At 36.3% G+C, this 7,101-nt stretch overlaps 1 pseudogene; it reads right to left on the bottom strand.

Moving 5' to 3' along the window:
• Positions 1-6,066: 6,066 nt before the first annotated feature.
• On the bottom strand, positions 6,067-6,696 carry LOC101565543 (annotated as a pseudogene).
• Positions 6,697-7,101: the final 405 nt, after the last annotated feature.

The following is a 7,101-nucleotide window of genomic DNA, read 5'->3' as shown; positions in this document are numbered from 1 at the left end:
GGCCACTCTGAGCCTGGGCTAGGACTCTGGCCTTTTGTATTTGTTGCTTCAGTTTCCTTTGTTCTAGAATCAATTCCAGACCTAGTAACATTGATCTCAGTGTTTCTTTAACATGCATTTCTAGTCTTTGATAGTCTAAAAATATTTTAGGTCTACACATTGGAAGACATCTACTTAGTTTCATATAACTGAAGTAGAGAAAATTTGTACAGTAAAATATATATTCCAGTTTAATTTTAAACATTTGAGTCACCAAGGTTAAAAAAGGAAAATGCATATGTAGAAGTATCAAATAGAATGTTTGGTGTCAACTTTTGATCACATTTACTATCAAAGTAAAAACTTCAGAAAATATATTTTTCACATTTTAGAAGGTATATGTTGTTTCAGACCTCAACTCTACCAATTAATTACTGCTATATTAGACAAGTGATTTTACTACCATTCACTGCAGTTTTCTTATTTGTGAACTTTGACTGGTGATACTGTATTTGATCTAGGGCTATTTTGAGGATTACTGAGTATTTGGAGAACATTGACCTTTAAGCGAGTAATAATTTATTTCCCCTTTTGACTCTAATTTAGTATATCTTCCACCATTTTTTTCCAATACCAACACTACTATAGCACATAACACTCATTATACTGTACCAGTCTCACTTTGTTACTACCTTATCTGTTTGGTTCTTCTCTCATATACATGATCTCTTATGTTTTCACAATGAATTGTATCTCCTTTATGCTATTCCTATATGTCAAAGCTGCAGGCTGAAAGTTAGATGCACAAACTCGCAACAAGATGTCAATGACAAACAACTTGATATTTATCACCTGTGTATGTTTTATATTTTAGCAGATGCCTTTAAAAGTACTTAAAAAAGGACCAATGGTGAGTCTTTTATGTATGACAGGCTGGAAAGAGAAGTATTTGAAGGTAACAATGTTATAACACACTTCAGAAGCATAATTTACATACAGTGGTTCTCTGGAAGGAGCCCATGGCCAGCCCTGGCGAGTGTGTGGGATAGCTTCCAGCTACTGGGTGCCTGCGGGACCTCTTTGGTCCAAACCCAGGCACGACGCATGAGCGAGACCCTCTAAATTGCCCTGGGGGGTGCCCTCACCACCACTCTGGAGGCCCCCATCCCATGCCTGCTTAGTGAGTGAGAACTTCTGCCCTGTCCTCTGGACACCCAGATCCAGTGAAAGCCCAGGCTCGGCTAGTGTTTGAGAGAGCTTCCTCTCTCCCCAATGCACCCTTGTCCCCTTCAGAACCAGCTCATGCCTGGCATACAGGCCTGGGGTTAAACTCTGCAGCTGCAGTCCCTTCAGAGAGAGTAGGGGATGGAAACACCCAGCTAGTCCAGGAGCAGAACATCTTTAAAAAGGAGCACAATAGGTTCACTTCCAAGGGCTACAGCAGGAAGGAGCTGAGCACAGCAGCCAGACCCAAGCCAGGAACAACTGGATAATTCCAAACCTTGTAGATCTGCACCCAAATTTTAGTAAGTGCTAAGGTTATAACTACACCAAAGTTCTACAACAAATGTCAGAGGACAGTCCTATACAAAATGACAACACGAAGGAAAATGCAATCTCAGGCACCAAGCCCACACAGAACAAGTGCACAGAACATTAACACAGAACAAATTGGGAATAGCATAGCTGAAATCAATGAATCAATAACATCTGAAATAAAGAATCAACTGCAGAAAGATATAGAGGAATTCAGACAGGAAATAAAAAAGAAATCTCTGAATTAATAGCATCTGAATTGAAGAATCAAATGCAGAAACATATGGAGGAAACCCGAACTGAAAAAAGAAAAACTCTTCAGTAAAAGAAGTAATACCTGCTTCTAAAGACATTGATAAAAAAGAGAAGATGTTAGAAAAATGACGCATTCCTTGAATGAGCAACACAGGAAAGAAATAAATTGCATAAATCAGAATCAAACAGATATAGAGGAACTTAAAATCTCAATCACAAACTTGCAAAACCACATCAGTGAAAGTGAAGACAGAGTTTCAGACCTTGATGATCCTGGTGCAGCTCGTGAAAAGTTAAAAAAAGATCTCTTAAAAACAACTAGGATGGGGCCGGAGAGATGGCTCAGTGGAGTGAGCACTTCCCTGGCAAGCACAAGGGCCTGAGTTCAATCCCCCGTTCCCAAAAAAAAAAAAGCAAAAAAACAAAGCAAAAAGCAAAAAGAAAAACTTGGATGCAGGAAAAATTATTCATCACCTGAAAGATGATGCAAAGATGAACAGTGTGAGATTAATAGGCATCAGTGAGAAAGAATGAGTCAATACAAATGATATTGAAAAAAATGGGCAGGAGCAATAGCAGAAAGCTTCCCAAATATGAGGAAAGAATCTGACATCCAGGTAGTTGAAACATACAGAAGGTCAAATAACTTCAACCCATTACAAACACACTGAGACATATAATAGTCAAGATCCCAGAAATCCAGCACAAGAATAGACTGAAAGCCACTAGAGAAAAGAAACAGATCACATTCAAAGAAAAAACAGGACAGAATTATGGTTGATTTTCTTCACAAACCATGAAGGCAAGGTGAGTATGGAGCAGATTACTTCAAGTCCTCTATGAAAACAAATTCCAGCCCAGACTACTATACCCTGCAAAACTCTCTTTCAAGTTTGATGGAGAGGTGAAATATTTCCATGACAAAGAACATCTAAAGAATTTCATGATGACAAAGCCATCCCTATTAAGACTACTAAAAGATGTTGTAGAAAGGGACCAAAATGATCAGAACTCCATGAATGAGAACAAAAGGAACCAATAAATAGGGCAAACAATTAAACACAGGAGAAAAAGGAAAAAGCAGTAAACAACAGCAGGTAAATAACTTGTGGATTGCAAATCAATAGATCTCAATTATAACCATTAATAAAAATTGATTCAATTCACCAATTAGAAGAAACAGACTGGCACATTGGATTAGGGAACAAAATCCAACAATCTACTGAATACAAGAAACACTTAACTGATAAAGAAATTCATAGGCTGGAAGTCAAAGGATGGGAAGCAATACTACATGTCCCAGCACCTCAGAAAAAAAGCAAGGGTAGCAATCCTGATCTCAGACGACCTCAACTTCAAACCAAGAATGATCAAACAAAGTAAAGGAGGCCACTATATACTGGTTTGGGGAAAAATTCAAAGGGAAGTGGTAGCACTCATAAATTTTTACACACCAAACACGGGAGCACCCAATTATATAAGACAAATCTTAATGAACATGAAAAATCTAATATCCAATACCACAAACTTAACAGGAGACTTTAACATAACCTTTATCCAAAAGAGACAGGTCAAGCAGACAAAAAAAAAATAATAACAAAGTAGCAGAACTGAACCAGAGCTTGGAACACATGGACTTAGTGAACATATACAGAGTTTTCCACCCAAAAACAGCTGAATGCATAGTTTTCTCAGCTTCACATGGGACATTTCCTAAAATAGACCACATACTAATCCATAGATCATGCTTAAGTATATGTAAGAAAACAGAAATTATCCTATGCACATTATCTGACCACAGTGCAATGAAACTGGAAATAGACGAAAAAAGAAGCTGCTTAAACTAGCAGTATTCCTGAGTTGGACAAATCAATATGCTGTCCATAGCACGATTTTAACAGCAAAGTCACCAGTGCACAGGAAATCCATGTTACATAAGATCCACCAATCAATTCAAACATTAAAATGTTCTCTGATTGAGATGTAAAGTTTTGCACTAATTCTCTGCTTACTGATTCAGATTAAAGTTCATGCATTAAAATGCAAAGTGGAAAAGCATCTTAAAGGAAATGCTTTTTGAAATTCATTTGAATGAATATTTTTAAAAATCTTTCAAAGCATTTATCATTACCTGATATCTAGATTTTTCTTTGAACAATGGAATATGAGAAACCTGTCATGTTTCAAAGGTCCAAATGAAGATCTTTCCGGATAAACCCTTAAAGTAACTATTTGTGTAGTAAGGGAAATTCATTTCAATACATCAGTCATCCTGAAAGACACATTGCACAAATATGTACAAAACACTTTTAACCAAAAATGTAAAGACCATGTAGTTTTCAAAATCTCAAATCCAAATATATTATAAGATATTAACTTGTGTAATATTTTCTGTGATATGTCCATTCCGTGTAGCAAGCATAAGATAAAAAAAAAACTTTTTGAAAAAGAAACAATTTGGACAAGCTATGAAGTACAATGGAAAACATATGTAGTTTTAGTATAGACTGTTCCTAAAAGTGTTATCAACAAATTCTCCCTGTTATGTTCCAGGAGGATAAGATCATGTAAGGGACAGCTGGAATAATTCTCTCCTAATAAATCTATTTGCAAACATACACTTTACTACAGTAAACTAAATTTTATCAAGTACTAAAAGATATACATGGAACATAACACTGGGATGCATGAGTGCTTTGTGAATAGTGCAATTACAGAGCAGTGTTGTCAATTAGATGAATTGCTGTTGCTCTTGATGGAAAGGATATCTTTGAAGACTCACGGTTGAAATGTATTAGCAGATGTTGAAGTCAACTTTACTATAAAGGGGTATTCCAAATTAAGGACTTCTACTTTTCATTTTTGTTGCTGCTACAAGGTGCTGTTTCTCTTTCTGAGGTGCATGTTACAACAGTGGCATGATTATGGATTTAGTAGTAAATAGACTTTTCAAATGACTTCAAGATGTCTTTCATCATTTTTTCATAGTCAGGAGCAGAAGGTACAAACAGAAACAAAGCAGCAGCCCTCAACCTCTTTTTTTCTTACATAAGTGTTCACCTTTACAAGACACTTGAAATCCGACACTTTTATTACATACCCAGTGTTGGGACTCCACAAGCTTCTTTACCAAGTTTCCTGTCTTACAATGCCAGACACTCTCTGTTTCCTGTTGTGTGCTATTCTTTCTTCAGAGCTCATGTAGACCAGTGTCTTTTATAACTGACAATTTATTGAGTCAAAAGATTGGTAATGCTCAATTCCATTGGCTCAAGCTTATGCCTAATGACTCAACAGTAAATATGGCATAGATACAACCAACCTTGATGTCCTGCTTTGTCTACTACTACAGATTACAGATTATGTTGTTCCAACAGCCTGAAAGAACAGCAGGTGGACAAGGATATAATCTTGAGAAGTCACATGTAAAAATTAAGTCAGGCAAAATTTCACAACAAAATAATAATATAACAACAATAGTAAGTATGTTACCTGTTGTTATCTGTAAATTAGTTGCTCAAGGGTGTTTTTTTTATGCCTAAATGGGAGACCTCAGTATAGAAAATCTAACCTTTACTAACTTGTGGCCTAATTTTACCAGAGTAAAGTTTCCTGAGAAGTCCATATTTAGATAAAAAATACATTCTGATCTTTACATAAGGACTCTTAACTCCCAGTTATATTGTGCAGTTCCCACATTAAAGGAGGCCTGAGAACATATCCCCAAGAGCATGAGCTTAAAATACAGGACTCCAATTTTTGGTTAGCATTCACAGTGAAGTCAGTGAAAGTGCTGGCCTTATATGCCTTTACCCATTTATCAGACCTATGAAAAGGGCAAAAATATTAATAAAAATTGTATTTACTTAGGACTCAAAATGTCAACAAAACAGTTGCAACTTTTTTCAATTATAGAGTAGTATTCAGTTAACAGAACAGCAATTATTTCATATAAGCTACATCAGAGACAACTGAAGATGAAAAACAACCATCCCAATATATAACTAATTTGTGCTATGCACCAAGAAGAACCTGCTTTAAATTTTCATGCCAATTTACAACTCTCATACTGCACCAGGCATGGTTAGGGGCTATTTAACATACCATCAAGACATGGCTATCTAAAGACACATTCGATAGTGTGTTAACTATACAAAAAAAAAAAGACATTGTACAGTTCAAAAAGAAATCATACATAACCTTACATTTCAATTCTTTTTCTTCAAAAGGAGTGAGTTGTGTACAGGGGGTTAAATGCTTTATAGAAAAGAAAAAAGAAACTGCGCTAGAATCAACTTAACCCTCATGATCCTCTTCTTCATCCTCCTCATCCTCTTCATCTTCTTCCACCTTTTCATCTTTATCTTCCTCATGCTTGTCCTTCTTTTTCTTGCTTTTTTCAGCCTTGATGACTCCCTTTTATGCTACATCAGGTTTTCCTTTAGCCCAGTAGGCAGAGACGTCCTTTTCATACTTTTCCTTCAGCTTAGCAGCCTTCTTCTCATATGGCTGCTTGTCATCTGCTACAGTATTATTTCACATTTCTCCAAGTTTCATTGCAACACCAATGGAGAGGTCAGGATGTTGTCCTTTGATTTTTGGATGACACTCAGAACAGAATAAGAAGGCCAAAGGAGGCCTCTTGGGCACATTAGGATCCTTGAACTTCTTTTTTGTTTTTCCTTTAGGAGGAATATAAGTTTTCAGTTCTCTTTCATAATAAGCCTTGTCGGCCTTTGTCATGTCTTCAGATTTTCCTTTTTCTTTAGCAGACATGGTCTTCCACCTCTCTGAGCACTTCTTAGCAAACTCTGAGGAGTTAACTGAAGCATCTGGGTGCTTCTTGTGCTCCTCTCAGTAAGTTTGCACAATAAATGCATATGATGACACCTTGCCTCTCAGTTTCTTAGGATATCGCTTGCCCATGTTTACTTGTTTTACTCAGTGAGGTTCAGAGTTGGCCAGTGTCTGTCCATCTGGCTTTCATTTGCCTTGATGCTGTGGCTCAGTGTACTGCAATCAAAACTTCTATCTTTTTAAAGTAAATGTATTATTAACTCAAGGTCACATTACAAATTGTTAAGAATTGCTTAGAGTGTTTTGGTTTTAAAGTTTTCCATGAAAGTACATAAACATCATGTTTCATGAGTGGTGCCATTTTTATTAATTAATGATAATTTTGCTCTTTTCAGACATAGTTTCATTTCAGCCATTAGGAAGAGGAGTTCAAAATAATTTTCACTGACATATCTATATAATAAAACTTTCATTTTTCTGTTATAGCAAATTGCAAACTTGATCTCCAAATTCAAAAGTGAAAGGAAGAATTTA

This window comes from Octodon degus, unplaced genomic scaffold (assembly GCF_000260255.1).
Source record: "Octodon degus isolate 3935 unplaced genomic scaffold, OctDeg1.0 scaffold00117, whole genome shotgun sequence".
In the NCBI taxonomy this organism is placed as follows: Eukaryota; Metazoa; Chordata; class Mammalia; order Rodentia; family Octodontidae; genus Octodon; species Octodon degus.
This window is presented reverse-complemented; position numbering and strand designations above follow the sequence as displayed.